The 23,056-nt window shown below is 39.5% G+C and overlaps 1 pseudogene; it reads right to left on the bottom strand.

Annotated features, from left to right (window-relative positions):
- Positions 1 to 315: 315 nt before the first annotated feature.
- LOC108522394 (ADP/ATP translocase 2 pseudogene) lies at positions 316 to 16,304 on the bottom strand (annotated as a pseudogene).
- Between the last annotated feature and the right edge of the window lie 6,752 nt (positions 16,305 to 23,056).

The following is a 23,056-nucleotide window of genomic DNA, read 5'->3' as shown; positions in this document are numbered from 1 at the left end:
TCAAATAATGGCTGTAGGTGGTCAAAAAGGAGGATTCTGGCACTTTTGTTAGTGAAACATTATCCTTACCTTAGTTGTTGCATCAAAGGACACATTGAACTGGGCTGTGGCAACCACAGCCTCCGATTGTGCCCAATCCCCACTCCACATGCGTGATCTGCTCCAGAGGGGGGATTGCTCCACTGTGGAAGGTGCTCACGTGTGGGAGCCCAGCACCTCTCTCGGCCTGCCTTTATGTTCTCCTAACTCTATCAGTACTAGAATAAATAAAGTAGAACTTTAACCTTCAGATTGCTAAAACAAATGTTTTCTGTGTTACCGTTTCTTTAAATGTGAATAAAAGCCTCCTTCCTTCCTTCCTTCCTTCCTTCCTTCCTTCCTTCCTTCCCTCCCTCCCTCCTCCCTTCTTTCCTTCCTTTCTCTTCTCCTCCTCCTCCCCCTTCCTTCCTCCTCTTCTTCTTCTTCTTCTTCTTCTTCTTCTTCTTCTTCTTCTTCTTCTTCTTCTTCCTCTTCTTCCTCTTCTTCTTCTTCCTCTTCCTCTTCCTTCTTCTTTTCAATTTTATATGGTGCTAAGACAATAACCTAGGACCACCCTATTTGCAAAGTGCCATCACCCAAACTTGTCATAGGATTGCTTTAGAACTGGATTGTGATGATATAATAGCAATGTCTATCATGCCTTTATTGTGAGCCTGGTGCTATACTAATTTGTATAAAGATGATCTCATTTAATATTCCCAATAACCTGCAAGAGCTGATGGTATTTTCCCTATTTTATGGAAGAAGAAGCCGAGACTCTGACGGGTTAGGTGGCTTGTCTGTGGACACTCCCTCAGTAAGCAGCACGGCTGGCTGGCAGGCTTGCTCTGACCCCATCAGCAATACTCTCCACTCCCCTGTCACGTGCCTGCTGCCAGAAGGATCTCCAATCACTCAGCTGAATTTTAATTTTATCTTGCGGATGAAGAGTCAAGTTTGAGAGTATACTGAACAGAATTTTTTCACATACTGTTGGTACTATGAATTGTAACTATGTAAGATTGAATTGAGAGCTGACAGGGGAGCTTTGCTTGGCAAAAATCAGAAGTGGGGAAATGAAGACTAGGCTGGAGCTAATGTACGGTGACGGAGACTTCTAAGGCTCATCCGTATTTCAGCCTCCTCTCCATCTGGGCTTCTCCCGCCCCCCAATTCTGCTGCAATTAGGCAGAGCTATGCTGCAATTTCTGACGAATGAATGGTGGTGAAAAATAACGTAGCTTAAAAGGCAGGAACATTTATTTAGTTGTTGGTATAAAATGTGTAGAAATAGGCCAGGCGCGGTAACTCACGCCTGTCATCCCAGCACTTTGGGAGGCCGAGGCGGGCGAATCAGTAGAAGTCGGGAGTTCCAGACCAGCCTGACCAACATGGAGAAACCCCGTCTCTACTAAAAATCCAAAATGAGCCGGCGTGGTGGCGCATGCCTGTCATCCCAGCTACTTTGGAGGCTGAGGCGGGAGAATAGCTTGAACCTGGAAGGCGGAGGTTGCGGTGACCTGAGATCATACCATTGCACTCCAGCCTGGGGGACAAGAGTGAAACTCCATCTCAAAAAAAAAAAAAAAAAAAAAAGTCAGGAAATGTTGCCTCCTGTTGTGACAATCACTTGGATTCATGTGGAGAAATCTCACTCGGGATTACCCGGGGCCAGTCAACTACAAAGGTGTCCAGACACACAGAGGATTTTGCACAAATGAGAAGTCAACTTGTGCGGTTTTAAGCCACAGAGACTTGAGGGTTGGTGGTTCACATGGCATCACCTGGCCTTCCTGGCGCTTGGGCTCTCCATTAGCCTGTTACCTCCAGTTTAGGTGACAGGCACACTGTGACATGCTCCCTCCCCGCCATGCTCACAGTTTATCTTACATGATTTTGAAATAATTCAGATTTCTCTGGAAAAGCTTCTGTCGTTTACTTCAGTCTGGACGTCGAAGATCCTCCACAGAACAGGCACCAGCACAGTTTTAAAATGTGTTCCTATGATCTCTCATTTCCTGCAGAGGGAAGGAGTCGGGTTTTGTGTTGTGCCTACTGCAGGGAAGGGGTGGAAATGGATTCTCTCACCGGGGTTATTGAGGACCTGGACCGAGGCTCAGGTGTTTCTGGGCACTTTAGAAATCATTCTTACTTTTCTTCAGCATTGAAAAAAAAAAAAGGAGGTGTTATTTCAGCTCATACACTGTAACAAAATTAGTGATATTTAGCTTTCCAATTTACCCAATTTTTTGAGGTAGCAGAAATTCAAGCTGTAACACCATCAACACCTGTGAAGGGATTTATTGGTAGGGATGGAGTTTATTATAAACTGAATCCTTGTGTTGAGTGGAGTGGGCTCACATTCAACAGCTACTGGAACAGTCATGGAGGTCACATTTCACTAAGTCATAAGTATTCTAGTAAAACAAATGTAAGGCTGGGTATGGTGGCTCCTGCCTGTAATCCCAGCACTTCAGGAGGCTGAGGCAGGAGCATTGCCGGAGCCCAGTTAAAGGCCAGCCTGGGCAACATAGTGAGACCCTGTCTCTACAAAAAGTAAAAAATTAACTGAGTATGGTGTCGCTCACCTGTAGTTTCAGCTACTCAGGAAGCCGAGGCAAGAGAACTGCTTGAGCCTAGGAGGTCAAGGTCACAGCGAGCTATCATCACACCAGTGCACTCCAGCTTGGCAACAGAGTGAGATGCTGTTTCCAAAATAAATAGGTGCATATATTTGCATATGTACATGCATCTATGTGATAGATGCATCTGTTTTATATATATGAATCTATTAATATAGATGCATCAATTATACATAAAAAATAGAAGCATCAATTACACATATATAATATATATGCATCTATTTTATACATAATATGTAATTATATATTTATATGTATATTATGAATAAATTATAATACCTAATTATATTGTAAATTATATGAAAATATATTAATATACATTATATTAGATATATTATTATGATAATATATTATATAAATATATATTTTATATATTATATTATAAAATACATATTAGTTTTATTGGTATATAATACATAATACATTATTATGTATTTATATAAAAATCATTATATACATATAATATATAATAGATGCATATATATTTTCTATATATATGCAGATATATATTTCAGGGCTATTTGGGTAAAAGTAAAATTATAGAATTGATTCTCAATGAAATTAGCATTCTTAAATAAAATGGTAGAATTAACCACTTTTCTGAATTACATCATTATTTTCACATTTTGAAGCATTTTACTTTCCAGCAATTATTTGCACAGTCGGAATCTAGTGGAAACGTAGAGAATATGGGATGCCATCCTGGCCTGAAATTTCAGTCCCAAGAGCACTGACTGCCAGATCATCAGTGTGAATGAGACTCACCGTAAAGCTGTGGTAATCAAGACAATGTGGTACTGGTGAAAGAACAGACAAATCGACCAGTGGAGCAGGGTGGAGAGCCCACACCCACACAGACCGATCAAGCAATCTTTGAAAAGGGAGCAAAGCCCTTTCAGTGGAGAATGGATAGTCTTTTCAGAAAATGGCTCTGGAACAACCGGATATCTGCGTGCATACGAATGAATTAGAGTTTTCTTATGTATTTCACAAATAATTAACTAAAGATGAATCGAAAGTCTAAGTGTAAAATGTAAAACTATGAAACTCCTAGAAGATAATAGGAGAAAATCTAGGTGGTCTTGGGTATGACGATGACTTTTCAGATACAGCACCAAAAGTATGGCCCGTGAAAGAAAAAAATTATGTCAGACTTCATTAAAATTAAAAACTTCAGCTCTGCAAAAAACTCTGTTAAGAGAATGAACAGACAAGCCACAGACTAATAGAAATCATTGCAAAAACCCACACTTGATAAAGGATTTGAATCCAAAATACACAAAGAACTCTTTATTTTTTTTTTTTTAGAGCGAGACTCTGCCACCCAGGTTGGAGTGCAGTGGTGAGATCTCGGCTTACTACAACCTCTGCCTCCCTGGTTCAAGTGATTCTCCTGCCTCAGCCTCCCGAGTAGCTGGGACTACAGGCATGTGCCACCACACCTGGATAATTTTTTGTATTTTTAGTAGAGACAAGGTTTCACCGTGCTGGCCAGGATGGTCTCAACCCCCTGACCTTGTGATCCTCCCACCTTGGCCTCCCAAAGTGCTGGGATTACAGACAAAGAACTTTTAAAACTTAACAATAAGAAAACAAACAACCCAATTACAAAATGAGCCAAAGATCTGAACAGATACCTCATCAAAGATAAACAGATAGAAAATAAGCATATAAAAAGATGCTCAACATCGTATGTTATTAGAGAAATGCAAACTAAAGCAACAAACTAAAGCAACAAATGCGGACACCACTACATACATATCAGAATGGCTAAAATCCAAAACACTGACACCACCAAATGCCAGAGAGGATGTGGAGCAGCAGGAGCGCTCATTCATTGTTTAGTCCTTACAAAACGAAGCAAACTCTCATCATGTAACATGGAAAATGCACGTCTTGGTACAAAACAAAACAAACTCTCATCATGTAACATGGAAAATGCACGTCTTGGTACAAAACGAAACAAACTCTCATCATGTAACATGGAAAATGCACGTCTTGGTACAAAACGAAGAAAACTCTCATCATGTAACATGGAAAATGCACGTCTTGGTATTTATCCAAATGGGTTGAAAACCTATGCATATATAAAAGCCTAAATATAGATTGTATATGCTCTAATCATAATTGCCCAAACTAGAAAATGCCTCACATGTTATCAAATAGGAGAATAAATAAGCTGTAGGACAAGTTTGTAATGGAATATTATTTACCAATAAAAAGGAACGAACTATCAAACCATTAAAAGACATGGGGAAATCTTAAAGGCATATTGCTAGGAGAAAGAAGCCAATCTGGGCCGGGCGCGGTGGCTCATGCCTGTCATCCCAGCACTTTGGAAGGCAGAGGCGGGTAGATCACGAGGTCAGGAGATTGAGACCACCCTGGCTAACATAGTGAAAGCCCGTTTCTACTAAAAATACAGAAATTAGCCCGGCGTGGTGGCGGCCGCCTGTAATCCCAGCTACCCGGGAGGCTGAGGCAGGAGAATCACTTGAACTCGGGAGGCAGAGGTTGCAGTGACCTGAGATCGCGCCATTGCACTCCAGCCTGGTGACAGAGCGCGACTCCATCTCAAAAAACACAAAAAGAGAAAGAAGCCCATCTGAAAAGGCTACATGCTGTATAATTCCAACTATGACATTCTGGAAAAACCAAAAGTATGGAAACAGTAAAAAAAAAAAAAAAAAAAATCAGTGATTGTCTAGGATTTTTGAGGAGGAAGGAAAGGATGGATGGGTGGAACATGGGGTTTTCAGGGCTGGGAAGTTATTTGGTATGATTCTATAATGACGGTTTGTGTGTCATTATACATTTGTCAAAACCCATAACGTGTACATGTAACCAAGAGTTAGTCCTAATGTAAACTGTAGATTTTAGCTAAGAATCATGTAACAGTATGTTCATCAGTTTTAACAAATGTCCTCCACTAATGCAAGATGTTAGTAGGAGAACCTAGAAGGGGAGGAGAAGAATACATAAGAACCCGCTGTTTTTTCTGCTGAATTTTTCTGCAAATTTAAAACTGCTCTATGAAATCAAGTCTACTACATTTTAAAAGTGTAGACCAGTTTGGAAGTGAGTCCTACTACATAGAGCATGATGGGTGAGCCTAAACTCTAGGTCCAGACTGCCTGAGTGACCTGGAACAAATGAGGTGTGGAAAATAGCAGGAACAGTGTCTGGCCATAGGGCTGGTTTGAAAGGGCAGATAAAAGTCTATGGGGAGCAGATGGCCAAGTGCCTCCAGATGATTATAACATTAGATAGAGTTCTTGCAAGATAATTTCTACTAATGAGAACTACTCAAAATGGGACTGGGCTCTCTTGTAAAATAGCTTCTGTCGCTCAAGTATTCAAGCATGGACTGATGGATTAATTCAGTATTCCGTATCGATTTTGAAAAGAAACACAGCATGATAAGGATGATCAAATAGTATATTCTCTAACATGCTGGAATTTTAGGATTGTCTGAAAGAAGGTGACATGTAAAACCACGCAGGAGATTGTACAAACCAAACATTCAAGACATTGTTTGTGAAGATCACCTTTTTTTACTGCCCATTTCAGCTCATTGTCAAACAAATTTCTACAGAGCCTTGGAATTATATAGTATCAGCATTGGAGAAAACAGTACTCATAAAATCAGCCACACTTCACAGATGCAGAGTAAGACCTGCTAAGAGATTGAGTTTCCAGGATCGCAAAGCTAATCAGTGATAAAGTTGAGTTTAAGCTGTTGCTCTAAACCTCACTTCAGGACTCATTTGATTACATACGCTGCCATTATTACTATTAGTCACAGTAACAGCTTCAAAATCCTAAAGACCCCACATTGGCATTGAGACCAAGACAATTTGGTGTTTCTTTCTGGAGTGCCTCCTCAAAGCTCCACGGTCATCACCTTTTTGGGAGAAAATGTTTCCAGCTGCCACTCTTTGTAGAAGTTGCTCCCATTTGCTGTTCTATGTCCATAGTGCTGCCAATCAAAATTTTACAACACGTGGGCGATGACATTTACTGACTAACATCATAACAGCACCTTCATGCTAAACAATTTTCAAATCACTATTATATTACCTCTTTGTAATAGGCTTATGAAGTTGACAGGACAGGATTTTATTTTAAGCTTCGTTTTATAGATGGCAAACTGGGATTCAGAGAAGTTTCATGACTCACCCTACATTCATAGAGCCAATCGGTGCGTGAAGTGGGTTTTGACATAAGTCTTCTGGCTTCTTAATCTGGTACGGCCTCACTTGCTGTTACTATTTGGAAATAAGGTGTTACAGAAGCTACTTCATACGCTTGATTCAAAGTCATTTGCTTGGCTAAAGAAATAATGTCTTAACAATAGTTCTTTAAAAATATTTTGTAATATTTGATATAGGCAAAAGAACATAAGTAAGCTATATGCTACCTATTATGAAACATAATAATAAAATAAACACCTGTGAACTCACCCTCTCAAAATACCTTGAAGCTACCTGTGTGTCTTCTTCATACTTTATTTTATCTCTCCCCCAAAGGAAATGCTTATCATTACCTCTTTTAAAAACTGTTTCTTTTTTTAAGTTAGCACAACATTGTCTGTATCTCCAACATTATATTGTTTAGCTTTGTTTGTTTTTAAGTTACATTAAATATTTTTCCAGGCTGTATACTGTCTTCAGCAAATTGCTCTTTTCATTCAATATTTGATTTAAGATGTTTTATTTCATGTAACATTTTCTCCATGTTCTGCTAAATCATATTCCATCATGTGAAATACCACAAAATATTTATGCATTTTTTTTGCATTTGGGCTCTCTTGTAAAATAGTTGCATGTCCCTCAGGTATTCAAGCATAGACTGATGGATTAATTCAGTATTCCGTATTGGTTTTGAAAAGAAACACAGCATTATAAGGATAATCAAATAGTATGTTCTCTAATGTGCTGGGATTTTAGGACTGTCATTTGGGTGAACATTTGGGTTGTTGACAACTTTTGTCTGTTGCGAACAACGATAAATGGAATTTTCGTGTTTGTCTCCTGTGCACACATGCAAGTATTTACAACTGGGTATGAAATTGGTGGGTTAAGGATGAGACAAGTATTCAAACTCATGAAATGCTGCCATACTGGTTTCCAAAGCTGTTGTGACAATTTGAGTCATCAGATCTTAATTTTTTCCAGTCTACGGTTGATAAAATACGTCATTGGGATCTCAGGACTTATTTCCTGAGAAGCTAATGAGGGTAAATTACTTTTTGTGATGATTTGTAATCTGGGCTTTCTTCTCTGAAACAATTATTCTTGTCTTTTGTCCATTGTCGTTTGTTTCCTTTGCTAGGTAGGGATTTGGATTTTTTCGGTCAAATGTAATGTATGCATGTATCCTCTCCCAGCTTATGGCTTTCCTTTTCATCTTCTTTCTAAAGTATTTTTTTCTCTTTTTTTTGAGACAGAGTCCTGCTGTTGTCGCCCAGGCTGGAGCACAGTGGCGCGATCTCAGTTCACTGCAACCTCCGCCTACCCGGTTCAAGCGATTCTCCTGCCTCAGCCTCCCGAGTAGCTGGGATTATAGGCAACTGCTACAACGCCCAGCTAATTTTTATACCTTTAGTAGAGACACGGTTTTGCCATGTTGCCCAGGCTGGTCTTGAACTCCTGACCTCAGGTGATCCACTAATCTTGGCCTCCCAGAGTGCTGGGATTACAGGCGTGAGCCACCGCACCCAGCCTAAAGCATTTTCACATGCTCAAATATTTCATATAGTGAACAGCCTTTTATAGGTCATATTAAAAATCCTTCTTCACTATTAAGTTTATAAAATTGTTTTTCTAAAACATGTAAAGGGTTTTGTTTCCCATTTAAGTCTTTAACCCGGCAGGAATTTACGTCAGTATACGGTAATAGTAGGGATCCAGCTTTTCTTCACATGGATAACCAACTGTCCCCACGTGATCTTTTGAAAATCTGATCTTTTCCTCAGTTCCAGGCAATGTCACCACGGCTTTCTTATTTCAGTTTTCTAGATCTTTGAGGGTCTATTTCTTGGCTTGTGAGGTCGTTCCTCTGTTCAGTTTGTGGATCCTGCTGCCCGTGCCTTAACTAACATCGCTTTACAGGCTGTGTTGATATCCGGTAAGAACTGCTCTCACAAATTCTCAACAGAGTCCTGTCTATTATATGTTTGCTATTCCATGTTAACTTTAGAATCATATTTTTGTCAGGTTTGTCAAAAGCAGCAGAAGAAAAGAAAAGAACCTATGGGTCTTTGACTGGAATTGGATTGAGTGTAGGTTATACTATTGACTGTACTGTCGCAAACTTGGTAATATTGATTCTATCCATGAACGTATTATAGAATCTCTTCATTTCTTTTGTATTTATTATTATCTTTCAATATAGTTTTTTTTGTGTTCTCCATAGTGGTTTCAAACATCTCTCACTAATTGTATTTCCGGGTGTCTTGCTTTTTAAATATGTTTTACTTGTAAAGCCACACGGGCCTGCTGATGTCTCTGTACGAACAATTTTGACTATAGATTCAATCATTTTAATGGCAAAAATACTTGCCTTAATAGAATATCTGAAGAGACGAAGAGGTTAAAAATATTTTTCTGCAGAGAGGAATTGAATTTTCTTCTGCTGGGAGCCAGGGAGCACGTCTGACCTGGAGCCACTGCAGCACCTTTGTGGGGTACCACTCCCCTGCCCACAGCCCTGCTGCCTCTGGATTGCTGCTGGCATCTGGCCCTCAGGGAAACCAAGCTTTTCTGTGAATAATACCTAATGAATGATATTTTCTGTGACTAATACCTAGTGATTGATAGATATTTTTATGTGAATAATACCTAGTGAATAATACTTTATGTGACTAATACTAAGTACTTAGGGCCCTGATTTTAATTCAAGTTATTATAATAAAAATTTATTTTCTTTATTTTGTAATTGGCCCCTTTGATATTTCTCTGATTTCCAGCGAGCTCAGAAATGCACAAAAGAAAACTAAACATGTTGTACGGAGGACGCAGATGCTTTTCAGTGAAAGGACGCTGTAGAATATCCAGCCTGACCTTCTGCCAAAACTAAACATCTCCAGACTGACTCTTAGGTAGCCGCTTGGCAGTATGCATGGCGCCCCACTCCCAACAACAACAACAACAACAACAACAAATTTTGCATCACGCTGAGTGTGATGAAGGGTAGCTGAGAAGCATTCCTTTTTATTTAGAGATAATCACTGCCTATCTTAAAGAAAGATCTTTCTTGATTTATACTGTTGCTTGATTATTTATGATGTTTCAAGTGAAAAATAACATGGTTCTATCTACTAATTTGTAGCTTGGTTTACATTAACACACACATACATTCACACACACACACTCAGAGTCCATCAGATAAGTGGAACTATCCAAAGATTATTTGGGGGAGTATCACTCATAGGAAATACATAGACTTGACAAGTAGATGTTTAATTGCATCAGTGAGTAAGCCAGCCCTGGCAATGCCACTGCCCCCCAACTTTTTTACACAACTACCACTCAGAGTGGCACAATGAAAATATCTCAGTGCAGCAGCAATGCTACGGAACGCTTACCACGTGTAGGCACCATATACCGTCACACGATTCCTATTTATGTATATGCTTACTTGCGTTCACTGGAAGCCTTGCCTTGCTTGTCATTATTGAATTCCAGTGAGGCCTGCATGCAGCAGGTGTGCCCAGCTGGGACTGGCCAAGCTGCGGTTTGTGATCATGCTCCCATCTTTCCGAGCCATCTGCTCACCCTTATTTATGTGGACTTGAATATTTGGGCATGACTCTCAAGCATTTTTCCCAGGGCTCCTGTCACTCACCACTCTTGAATGTGAGAACTGCCTTGTGCATCACTGTGTCAACCAGCTAGCCTGGTACATGTTTGCTGTACCGAACTCTTCAGATGGGGCTGGAAGTAAAGGATACAACTTATCCCCTTTCTGGGTAAGCTTGGTTATTTATGATGTTTCAAATAAAAAACAACATGGTTCTATCTACTAATTTGTAGCTTGGTTTACATTAACACACATGTACATTCACACAAACACACACTCAGAGTCCATCAAATAAGTGGGAATATCCAAAGATTATTTGGGGGATTATCACTCATAAGAAATACATAGACTTGACAAGTAGACGTTTAATTGCATCTCATCCTAAATGTCACAAACAGAGCTAAAAATTATTTATCAGCCTCATTAGAGAGTTGAGCTCTGCTTGAACAATGCGGCCTAATTAACACTCAGGCTTGTGTTTTTATACTTCATGCACGTAGAGTCTGGATTCCATTCTATCTAGTTTGTGAAAAGGTTTTCACCATTTACTCTTTTTCAAATAGTTAACATTTCTGGTGAGCTTACAAAATGTGTGCTACACTGTTATGTTTAGTAACACAACAAAAAGAAAGGGACTAGGCACCAGCCCTACAGGAACTCTGATTCTCCTATAAGAATTAGATACACAGGCCGGACGTGGTGACTCACACCTGTAATCCCAACACTTTGGGAGGCTGAGGCAGGTGGGTCGTAAGGTCAGGAGTTTGAGACCAGCCTGACCAACATGGTGAAACCTCGTCTCTACTAAAATACAAAAATTAACCAGGTGTGGTGTGGGCACCTGTAATCCGAGATACTGGGGAGGCTGAGGCAGGAGAATTGCTTAAACCTGGGGGGTGGAGGTTTCAGTGAGCCAAGATTGCGCCACTGCCCTCTAGCCTGGGCGACAGAGCAGGACTGTCTCCAAAAACAAAAACAGAAACCAAACCAAACCAAACCAAAACAAAGAATTAGATATACAGTTGCAGGAGTGTAACAAGTGCTTTAAAATATGTACATACAAAGAATCAGGACAGTAACCAAGAGTAATTACTTCCGCCTCAGCCAGGAAAGAATGAACAGGGGAAATTATATTTGAGCCACATAGGAGATTTTCAGGAGGAGCACAACATGCACATGTCATGCAGAGGGAACAGCATGATGTAGTGGAATTGCAATAAGAAAAGCATGAGTTTGCATTCTGGACTCATCACTCTGCAGTTTTTGGTTAACAATCACTTTCCTTTGAGAGAATCACTTCTTCTTTGCAAATTAGGCACAATTACTTATCTCAGACATAGCATAGGACTGACTGAGATAAATTATGAGGTGCTTAGCTCAGCACATCACTCCTAAAAGTCAGTCAAGTGGAGGTAGTTACAATTTGCAAAGACAAATAAGTCAAATGCAGGAGGCTGAGGCAGGAGGATCACTTGGCCCAGGAGTTTAAGACCAGCCTGGACAACATAGCGAGACCCTGTCTCTACAAAAAATGTAAAAAGTAGCCTGGCATGGTGGCTCAGGCCTTTAATCCTAGCGCTTTAGGAGGCTGAGGAAAGACTGCTTGAGTCCAGGATATGGAGGCTGCCATAAGCTGTGATCATATCACTGCTCTCTAGCCTAGGTGACAGAACAACAACCTGTCTTTTAAAAAATAAAACATAAATTAGTCACGAGCAAGAAATAAAATGCTGGTCAATTTTTTTTTTTTTTGAGACGGAGGCTTGCTCTGTCGCCCAGGCTGGAGCGCAGGGGCGCGATCTCGGCTCACTGCAAGCTCAAGCTCCGCCTCCCGGGTTCCCGCCATTCTCCTGCCTCAGCCTCCCGAGTAGCTGGGACTACAGGCGCCGCCACCTCGCCCGGCTAATTTTTTGTATTTTAGAAGAGACAGGGTTTCACCATGTTAGCCAGGATGGTCTCGATCTCCTGACCTCGTGATCTGCCTGTCTCGGCCTCCCAAAGTGCTGGGATTCTGGCGTGAGCCACTGTGCCCGCCTGGTCAATAATTTTTAAAATATTTTCCAGTGAAGTCCATAGTGTCCAGAATCTCATTCCTCCTTGTCTATTTACCATGTGTATTTGATCTGACTTTGAAAAAGTCTTTGAATAAATTGAAGAGTTTGAAGATGGTGAAGAGAAAAATGCTTTGCCCAACTTTACTGTTGTTTAATTAAACTTTTTGTTTTGAGATCATGGTAAGTTCACATGTAGTTTTAAGAAACAATACGGGAGATCCCAGGTACTCTAGTAAGTTTACCACAATGGTAACACTGTGCAAAACTACAGTAGAATAACACAACCAGGATATTAACATGGATGCAGTGGAGATATAGAACATCCCCAAGACCACAAGCATCTCTCATGTGGCCCGGTTATAGCCTAACCCACTGCCCACCTGCCCCTACCCCTCCCGAACCCTGACAACCACTAATCTTGTCTCCATGTCTATCATTTTGTCATTGCAAGAATGTTGTGTAAATGGAATCATCTAGCACAGGAACCTTTTGGGATTGGCATCCCCCTCCCTCACTCATGGTTCCCTGAAGATTCAGCCAGTTCTTTAATGTGTTGGTGGTTCATTCCTTTTTATTGCTGGGTAGTGCTCTATGATATGGGTGTACCACAGTTTAACCATTTCCAGTTTTTGTCTCTTATGAATCAAGTTGCTATAAACATCCATGTATAGGTTGTTGTGTAAACAACATTCTTCATCTCTCTGGGATCAATGCCCAAAAGAATAATTGCTAGGTCATATGATAGTGTGTGTGTGTGTTTAAGAAACTGTTTCAAACTGTTTTCTGAGTGGCTGTAGCAGCTCACATTCCCACCAGCACTGCATGAGTGGTCAACTGTCTCTGCATCTGTGCCAGCTTTTGGGGTCCTTTTATTTTGTAGCCATTTTAACAGGTATATAGTGATGCCAAGTGATTTTACTTTACACTTCTCTAATGACTAACTTATTAAGGATCTTTCATATGCTTATTTGCCATCAGTAACATGTCTGTTTACGTCTTTTGCCAACTTTTTAATTGGATTTTTGGTTTTTACTGTGGGGTTTTCAGAGTTCCTTTTATGTTTTACATATTATTTCTTTGCTGTATATGTGTTTTGCAAATATTTTCTCCCACTCTCCAATTTGCTTTTTCCCTGTCTTTTCAGGATCATAGGTAAAGCAAGCAAAAGTTTTAGTTTTGATGAAGTTCGATTTTCAATTTTTCCTTTCATATCCTGTGCTTTTGGTATTGTCTAATTCTTTGCTTAGTCCTAGATCTTGAAGATTTCCTTATTTTTTTTTCTAAAAATTTGCACATCTACATTTTACATTCAAGTCTATGATTCATTAATTTTGTATAAGATGTGAGAATAGATCAAGGTACATTGTTTTTGCCTACGGAGATCCAATTGCTCCAAAATTCAATTGGGCATATTTGTGGGGATTTTTTTTTTTTAGTTTACTATACTGTTCTGTTTATTTACACTCCTATCCCTTTGCCAATACCACAGCCTTGATTACTATAGTTATATAAAGTCTTGAAATTGGGTAGACTGATTCTTCTCACTTTATTCTTCATTTTAGAAACTGTTTTTGTTATTTCTGTTTTCTGCTTTTTCATAGAAATTTTACAGCGATCTTGCCTGCATGAATAAAAATTGTTCTGGCTTTTGATAGGAATCTTAACAAAACTGCGCATCAATTTGGGGAGAATAAGTATCTTTACTCCTTTGAGTCTTTCAATCCATGAACGCAGAATGTCTTTCCATTTATCTAGATCTTGATGTCTTCATCAGCATTCTGTAGCTGTCAGCACATATAAATGTTTTGTAGATTTACATCTAAGTATTTCATTTGTTGAATGATTGTAAATGGTGCTTTCTGTCTTAATTTTTGGTGTCCATGTATTCATTGTCAGTGTATGGAAATACAATTTATTCTATATTTAACTTGCTGAATTCACTTCTTCATCCAAATCTCACATCTTGTAGAACATTAACCCAAAATGAATCATGAACTTAAGTGTAAAAGGTAGATATGTAAATTTTTAGAAAAAGAAAATGAAGGAAATCTTCAGAATTTAGGGCTAAGCCTAGAGAGTTCTTAGACTTGGTATCAAAAGCACAGTACATACAAGGAAAATGGAAAAATTGGAATTCATCAAAACTAAAACTTTTGCTTTGCAAAAGATCCTGAGAAGAGAAAAAAATTATGGCATGGAAGAAAATATTTGCAACACACATATATGAAAAACTATGAAGTTTTTTTGGTTACGTGTTTTGTCTTTGTTTTTAAATTGCTTGAGATTTTCTGTGTAGAAAGTCACGTCACCTGTAAATAAGGGCAGGTTTATCGCTTCCTTTTCAATCTGTATGTCTTCTTTTCTACTTTATGTCTTATTCTGCTGACCAGAACTTCTCGTACTGTGTTGAATAAAAGTGATGAGAGTAGGTATGCTTGTTTTGTTTCTCATCTTAGGGGGAAAATTCAGCCTTTCAACGTTGACTACAATATTTGCTGTAGGTATTTTGTAGATGTCCTTTAATCAAGCTGAGGAAGTTCTGTATTTCTATGTTCTGAAAATTTTATCTTTTTTAATTTTAGATATTTTTCTTTCTCCAAATTTATTTATCAGGAGCGACTGAAATAAAAAATATAATTGAGTCCTATCATCATTATCATGGAAATGGCTTTAAGAGAAAACTGGTCAGATGAATATTATTGCTTCCCATTTTCAACCAGCAAACAGTTGCCACTGATAAATTGACAGTCAGGAGTCTGTCAAGAATGCTCAAGATATGTTATATAATACAACATGCCTGTTGACGGGGGAAGCACCCTAGGAAATAACTTGTGTGTACTTCTGATTTCATCATACAAGACAAGCACAAAAGCACTGCCCATGCCTCTGAGAACATTGGACCATGCACCCTTGAAAAAAGCTCTGCCTCCTTCACCATGAGCAATCTTCCTCCAGCAGTGAAGCGCGCCTGTGTACATGATGTCAGTTGTACCCTGACTGTATCATCATGCTGTGGCGAACAGTGTCAAATGGATAGGAAGTCAACCCAGCAACGGCAGTGACGGACTGTGCGATCATCCAGCTGATGACCATGTGAGTGTTCCTGGAATCTGGAAACATTCTCCTTGCAGTGTCATAGACACCAATAGGCATCTCGGTAGATGATAATACCCTGCACAGACATGTTAGAGCCTTGTTACAGGCCTTTAATCCCATCAGATTTGTAGATCTTAACCAGGCAGTCACCAAGGCCTCGGAATTCCCTTTCAGCGCCAGCTTTACCCACGTCAGCTGCTAGATGGGGACAGGTAAAATCAAGGGGATACACAAAACACAAGGATGTGGCCCCAGGGGCACTGCCTGATGCCAGATTCCCTGCAAATTTGAGCCAAAACTGGATCCTCTTGTCCACACCCCCCAGGAAGATCTGCTTGTATTTATCTTTGAAGGCGAAGTTGAGAGTGTGGGTAGGGAAGTATCTGATGACATTGGCCAGGTTACGTGCTGGAAGGACAGGACTCCTGCTCCTTGGGAATATGGAGCATGCAGTCTACAATGCCTTTGTATTGCTTATCTGCAGTGATCTGCTTGCTGGCACTTTGCACCTGCAGCAACAGCTTAATCCCTCCGTGGGTGCTACCACTGTCTAGGAGATGGCCACAGACACTCCACCTGCCAGGAATTCCTTGGCAAGGACGCAGTGGCAACTGTCATGTTGAAATGAAGAGGAGGCAGGCTGCTGGGAGACGGGACTGGGAGGGAACCAGCTTTGACTCTGCGGCTGCATGGGCAGAAATTTTCATTATGAATAAATACAAAAATATTATAAACTGTTTATTCTGCCTTGATTTGATATAATGTCATTTTTCTTGTTTAGTTTATGTTAATATGGTGGATAATTACTGATTGACTTTTGAATATTGAACCAGCCTTGCATCCCTGGAATAAATCCTCTTTGATCATAGTCTATAATTTGTTTCATATATATTTTTTTCTTTTTCTTTTATTTTTGAAACAGAGCCTCGCTCTGTTGCCCAGGCTGGAGTGTAGTGGTGCGATCTCTTGTGTATGCTCCATGGTCTCTTGGGAAGAATGTGTATACTGCTGTCATTGGGTGCAGTGTTCTATACGTGTAAATTAGACCCTGTTGGTTGGTGATATTGTTAAATTCTTCCATATTCCCACTGATTTCCTGTCTAGTTGTTCTCCCAACTGTTGAGAGAAGGGAATTGAAGTCTCTAACTATAATTGTGGATACTTCTATTTCTCCTTTCAGTTCTGTCAGTTTTTGCATCACACATTTTGCAGCTTTATTGTTTGGTGCATTCACAGTTAGTATTGCTATATCTTCTTGCTGAAAAACATTTATAATTTATCATTATAAAATGTCCTTCTTTGTCTCTGGTAATTTTCTTTGCTCTGAGGTTTGCTTCATCTAATATTAGTATAGCCAATCCTTTTTCCCTTTGATTAATGCTTGTTTGATACATCTTTCTCCATCCTTTTATTTTTGACCTGCTTGTACCATATTTGAAATGAGTTTCTTGGAGAACGCATGTATTTGAGCCATGTTTCTTAATCTACTTTACCGATCTCTATATTTTAATTGTTGTATTTAGATCATTTATATTTAATGTCCTTATTGATATGTTAGGGTTTAGAACTGCCAGTTTATATTTTGTATTCCCCTTGTTCTGTTTTTTTGGTTTGTGCTCTGTTTCCTTTTCCATGATTTTTTGTGAGTTTTTGAACATTTTTAGAATTCCATTTTGATTTATCTATGATGTTTTTTAGTGTTTCTCTTTGTATAGCCTAATTAGTGATTGTTTTAGGTATTACAATATATACGTAACATTAGAATCTAGTGATGTGATCATTTTATCAATTTGAGTGAAGTATAAAAACCTTATCTTCCTTTATGTGCCTGTATTCCCCCAATTTTTTATTTTTGTTTATTACTTATACTTATTTTTTGAGATGGAGTCTTGCTCTGTCACTCAGGCTAGTATGCAGTGGTGCAATCTCAGCTCACTGCAACCTCCACCTCCTGGATTTAAGTGATTCTCCTGCCTCAGCCTCCTCAGTATCTGGGACTACAGGCACACACCACTATTCCTGGCTAATTTTTGTATTTTTAGTAGAGATGGGGTTTTACCCATATTTGTTAGGCTTGTGTTGAACTCTTGACCTCATGATCCACCCGCCTTGGCCTCCCAAAGTGTTGGACTTACAGGCGTGAGCCACTGTGTCCGGCCTCCCACAGTTTTTTAATATAGTTTTAAACATTTTCTCTACATATATTTAGAGCCATATCAAAGTAGTTCTACACTTTTTTGTTGTTGTTGAGATGGAATCTTGCTCTGTCTCCCAGGCTGGAGTGCAGTGGTGCAATCTTGGCTAACTGCAACCTCCCCCTACTGGGTTCAAGTGATTGTCCTACTTCAGCCTCCTGAGTAGCTAGGGTTACAGGCATGTGCCACCATACCCAGCTAATTTTTGTATTTTTGGTAGAGACAGGGTTATGCCATGTTGGCCAGGCTGGTCGTCTCAAACTCCCGACCTCAGGTGACCTGCCTGCCTTGGCCTCCCCAAGTGCTGCGATTACAGGCATGAGCCACCATGCCCAGCCAGTTCTATAATTTTTGTTTCAACTGTCAAACATAATTTAGGCAACTCAAGATTAGAAGGAAAGCCTGTTGTATTTCCCCATATATTTGCTTCCAGTGTTCTTTTTTCCTTTCTGATGTTCCATGGTCTTTTTTTGTCGTTGTTTTGGTTTGGGTTTTTTGGCTTTTCCTTTTGTCTAAGAGAAGTTCCTTTAGCTAGTCTTTAAAAGTTGATCTCCTAGCAACAAATTCTCTTTATTTTCATTAACCTGAGAATGTCCTGATTTCAGTTTATTGCTGAAGGATATTTTGATCAGTTATAAGATTCTGGGTTAACAATTCTCTTCTTCCAGCAGTTGAAAAATATTATGCCACTTCTTTCTGCCTTCTATGGTTTCTGATAAGAAATCTTTTTAATGTGATAATTTCCCTGTAAGTAAAGTGTTGTTTTTCTCTGACTGTCTTTTAGATGTCTCCTTTTCTTCATATTTTTAAATTTTAATTACAGTTTGACTTAGGTGTGGATTTATTTAGGGTTTGTTCATTTTCTTGAACTGATAGATTTATGTCTTTTCCAAAATTTAGAAAGTTTTTAGCCACTATTTCTTCAAATATTTTTCAGCTCTTCTCTATTTCTCCTCTCTTCTATGACTCAAATACCAATTATGTTATTTCTTTTGTTACAGGCCTCTCTCTGAGGCTGTTTGCATTTTCTTTTCAGTCACTTTCTCTCTGTTTTTCAGATTAATTTCTATCATCTTATTTACTAGTTTACTGATTATTTTCTCTGTTCCCTCCATTCTGCTACTGGGCTCATCCACTGAGCTTCATATTTTGGTTATTGTATTTTTCAGTTCTAATATTTTCATATGATGCTTCTTTATGTCTTCAACTTATTTGCTAAGATTTTATAATTTTGCTAAATACCTCTATTTATTTCCAGCATGTTTGCGATTGCTTGTTGAAGCATTTTTATCATGCTGTATTAAAATTTTTGTCAGATAATTTTAACATCTCTGTCACTTTGGTGTTGACATCTGTAGGGTCTCTTTTTTCATTCAGTTTGAGATCCCCCTAGTCCTTCATATGATGAGTTACTTTCAATTAAAACATGGACATTTTTGTATTATGCTATGAGCTTCTAGATTTTGTTTAAGCCTTCTATCTTAACTGGCTTTTCCTGACACTATTCTGGCAGGAAAAATGTGGAGGGTGCTGTCTAGTTACTGCCAAATAGAGGCAAAAGTCCCAGGTTCCTCACTTGGTCTTCACTGGCATCTGAGAGGGGGTTTCTTGTAATTCTGAGTGGGGCTAGAAGTTCTAGCTCTATGCATGATCCCCACTGACATCACAGTGATCTCATTACACCGGGATGATGGGTAAAGTCCTGACTTTTCACTAGGCCTCCTCTGATACCACCCAAGTGTGGCGGTTCTTAGGGGAGTGAGGAATCTCATGATTGCCAAGTATGGGTGGAAGTCAGTTTGCTTGCATGGGCTCCATTAACACTGGGAGGAAGGGTGGAATGAGGTAACACTCCTGTTACTGACTAGTTATTATGAAAATCTTATAGCTCCCTACTTGGCCTTCTCTGATACCACCCTGGCATGGTGTTGTACCTTGGTGCAGTTTCACAAAGGTGGAAATCTAGGTGCCCCTATGCAGGCTTTGCTGGCTTAGGTGGGGAGAAGGCCATTTTTTTTTTTTTCTGTGACGTCTGCTTTGAGTTGAGGCTTTAGAGGCTCACCTCATTTTATCATAGGGCGTTGTCTTATTGCACTTTGGAGATACTGCTTTTTTTTTTTTTTTTTTAACAAATTGAAGGTTTGTGGCAGTCCTAGGTTGGGCAAGTCCATCAGCACTGTTTTCCGACAGCATGTGCTCCCTTTGTGTCCTTGTTACGTTTGGGTAATTCTTGCAGCATTTCAAACTCTTTGATTAATATTGTAACTGTTATGGTGATCTGTTATCAGTGATTTTTGATGATACTATTGTAATTGTTTTGGAGCAACATGAACCACGCCCATATAAGACAGCAAAATTAATAGATAAATGTTGTGCATCTTTGGACATCTCCACCGACCAGCCCTTCTCCCATCTCTCTCCCTCTTCTCAGCCCTTCCTATTTCCTGACATTCAATAATATTGAATCCAGGCCAATTAATAATCTAGCAATGACCTCTAAATGTTCAAGTGAAAGAAAGAGTCACACATCTCTTACTTCAAATCAAAAGCAAGAAATAAGCTTTCTGAGAATAGCATGTCGAAAGCTGACATTAGCTTAAAGCTAGGTCTCTTGCACTGAATAGCCAAGTTGTGAATGCAAAGGAAAAGTTATTGACAGAAGTTGAAAATGCTATTCCAGTGAACATATGAATGATAAAACAGATAGGAAAAAAGACCAAACCAGCCACAACATTCCGTTAAGCCAAAGCCTAATCCAGAGAAAGGCTCTAACTCTCTTTGCTTTTATGAAGGCTGACAGAGCTGAGGAAGCTGCAGAAGAAAAATCTGAAGTTAGCAGAGGTTGGATCCTGAGGTTTAAGGAAAGAAGTGATCTCCATAACATAAAAGTGCAAGGTAAAGCAGCAAGTGCTGATGGTGAAGCTGCAGCAAGTTATCCAGAAGGTCTAGTTAAGATAATTGATTAAGGTGGCTACACTAAACAATGTATATTTAGGGTAGACAAAACAGACTTCTACTGGAAGAAGATGCCATCAGGACTTTCATAGCTGGACAGGAGAAGTCAATGCCTGACTTCAAAGATACGAACTTCAAAGGACATGCAACTCTTGTCAGGGGTGAATGCAGCTGGTGACTTTAAGTTGAAGCCAGTGCTCATTTAACCTTTCCAAAAATCCTTAAGAATTATGCTGACTCGACTCTGCTTGTGCTCTAGATATGGATTACAGCCTGCATGACAGCACATTTTTTTACAGCATGGTTTACTGAATATTTTAAGCCCCCTATTGAGAACTACTGCTTCGAAAAAACCAAGATTATTTTCATAATATTTGTGCTGTTTGACAATGCAATGGTCACTCAAAAACTCTGGTGGAGACATACAAAAAGATTAATGTTGTTTTACTGCTAACACAACATCCATGATGCATCCCATGGATGAAGGAGTAATTTCAATTTTCAAGTCTTATTATTTAAGAAATCTATCTTTTGGCCGGGCGCGGTGGCTCAAGCCTGTAATCCCAGCACTTTGGGAGGCCGAGATGGGCGGATCACGAGGTCAGGAGATCGAAACCATCCTGGCTAACATGGTGAAACCCCGTCTCTACTAAAAAAATACAAAAAAAACTAGCCGGGCGAGGTGGCGGGCGCCTGTAGTCCCAGCTACTTGGGAGGCTGAGGCAGGAGAATGGCGGGAACCCGGGAGGTGGAGCTTGCAGTGAGCCGAGATCCGGCCACTGCACTCCAGCCTGGGCGACAGAGCGAGCCTCCATCTCAAAAAAAAAAAAAAAAAAAAAAAAAAAAAAGAAATCTATCTTTTTAGGCTGTAGCTATCATAGATAGTGATTCTTCCGATAGAGCAGGGAAAATTAAATTTAACAGTTTCTGGGAAGGATTCACCATTCCTTTTAATGCCATTAAAAGCACTTACGATTCTTGGAAGGAGGTCAGAATATAAACACTAATGAAAATTTGAAAGAAGCTGATTCCAATCTTCATGAATGACTTTGAGGGGTTTAAGATTTCAGTGCAGGAAGTCTCTGCAGGTGTGATGGAAATAGCAAGGGAACTAGAATTAGAAGTGGAGTCTGAAGTTCTGACTGAATTGCTGCAATCTCATGATAAAATGTGAACAAATGAGAAGTTGCTTCTGATGCATGAACAAAGAAAGTCATTTCTTGAGATGGAATTTACTCCTGGTGAAGATGCTGTGAACATTGTTGAAATGACAACAAAAATTTAGAACATTGCACAAGTTTAGTTGATAAAGCAGAAGCAGAGTTTGAGAGGATTGACTCAATTTTGAGAGAACCTTTACTCTGGGTAAAATACTATGAATAGCAACACATGCTACAGAGAAATCTTTCATGTAAAGAAGAGCTAATCAGTGTAGCAAACTTCACTGCTGTTTTATTTTTGAAAATTGCCACAGCCACCCCAATCTTCAGCAACCACCACACTGATCAGCCAGTGGCCATCAACATCGAGGCAAGACCCTCCACCAGCAAAAAGATTACGACTCACTGAAGACTCCGATGATCATTGACATTTTTTAGCAATAAAATGTTTTTAAAATGATGGCCTGTTCATAGTGTTTTTAGACATAATGCTATTGCACACTTAATAGACTATGGTATCATGTAAACATAACTTTTAAATACACTAGAAACAAAGAAACATATGTGACTGTCTTTATTGTGATACTTGCTTTCGTGTGGTTGCCTAGAACTGAACTCATAACATCTCTGAGGTACGCATGTATCATTTCAAAACATTGTCTTGTTGGTTTGTTCCTTTTCTTTAGCTGGAGAGAGCATTTTGTCTGAGATTTTCCCCTACACATGTCCAGTTTTCCAGCTTCTTCAGTACCACAGCTGAAATACATGGGGCAAAAGGAAACACCGGGAACTCACCACCATGTCAGTTCCGCTTTTGTCTGGCTTTATTTTATGTAGTAGTTGAAAATATAATCAATGTCTATTCCTAGAAATACTATCTTCACTTGGCTTCTTAGAACACATATGCCCCTGGTTTTCCCCCTACCTCACTGGCTCATTCTCTTCTTCATTTCCTTTCTTTCTTTTCTTCCAGACCTGTAAGTACTGACATGTTCCTGTGTTCAGAGCTTGATTCTCTTTTCTTCATATTTTTCTCCACTCTAAACCTGGCTGTATATTAAAATTACATGAGGCCGGGCGCGGTGGCTCACACCTGTAATCCCAGCACTTTGGGAGGCCGAGACGGGCGGATC

The sequence above is a fragment of the Rhinopithecus bieti genome, unplaced genomic scaffold (assembly GCF_001698545.2).
Source record: "Rhinopithecus bieti isolate Rb0 unplaced genomic scaffold, ASM169854v2 scaffold_56174, whole genome shotgun sequence".
Classification (NCBI taxonomy): Eukaryota; Metazoa; Chordata; class Mammalia; order Primates; family Cercopithecidae; genus Rhinopithecus; species Rhinopithecus bieti.
The sequence above is the reverse complement of the archived record's forward strand: the minus strand, read 5'-3'. Positions and strand labels throughout refer to the sequence as shown.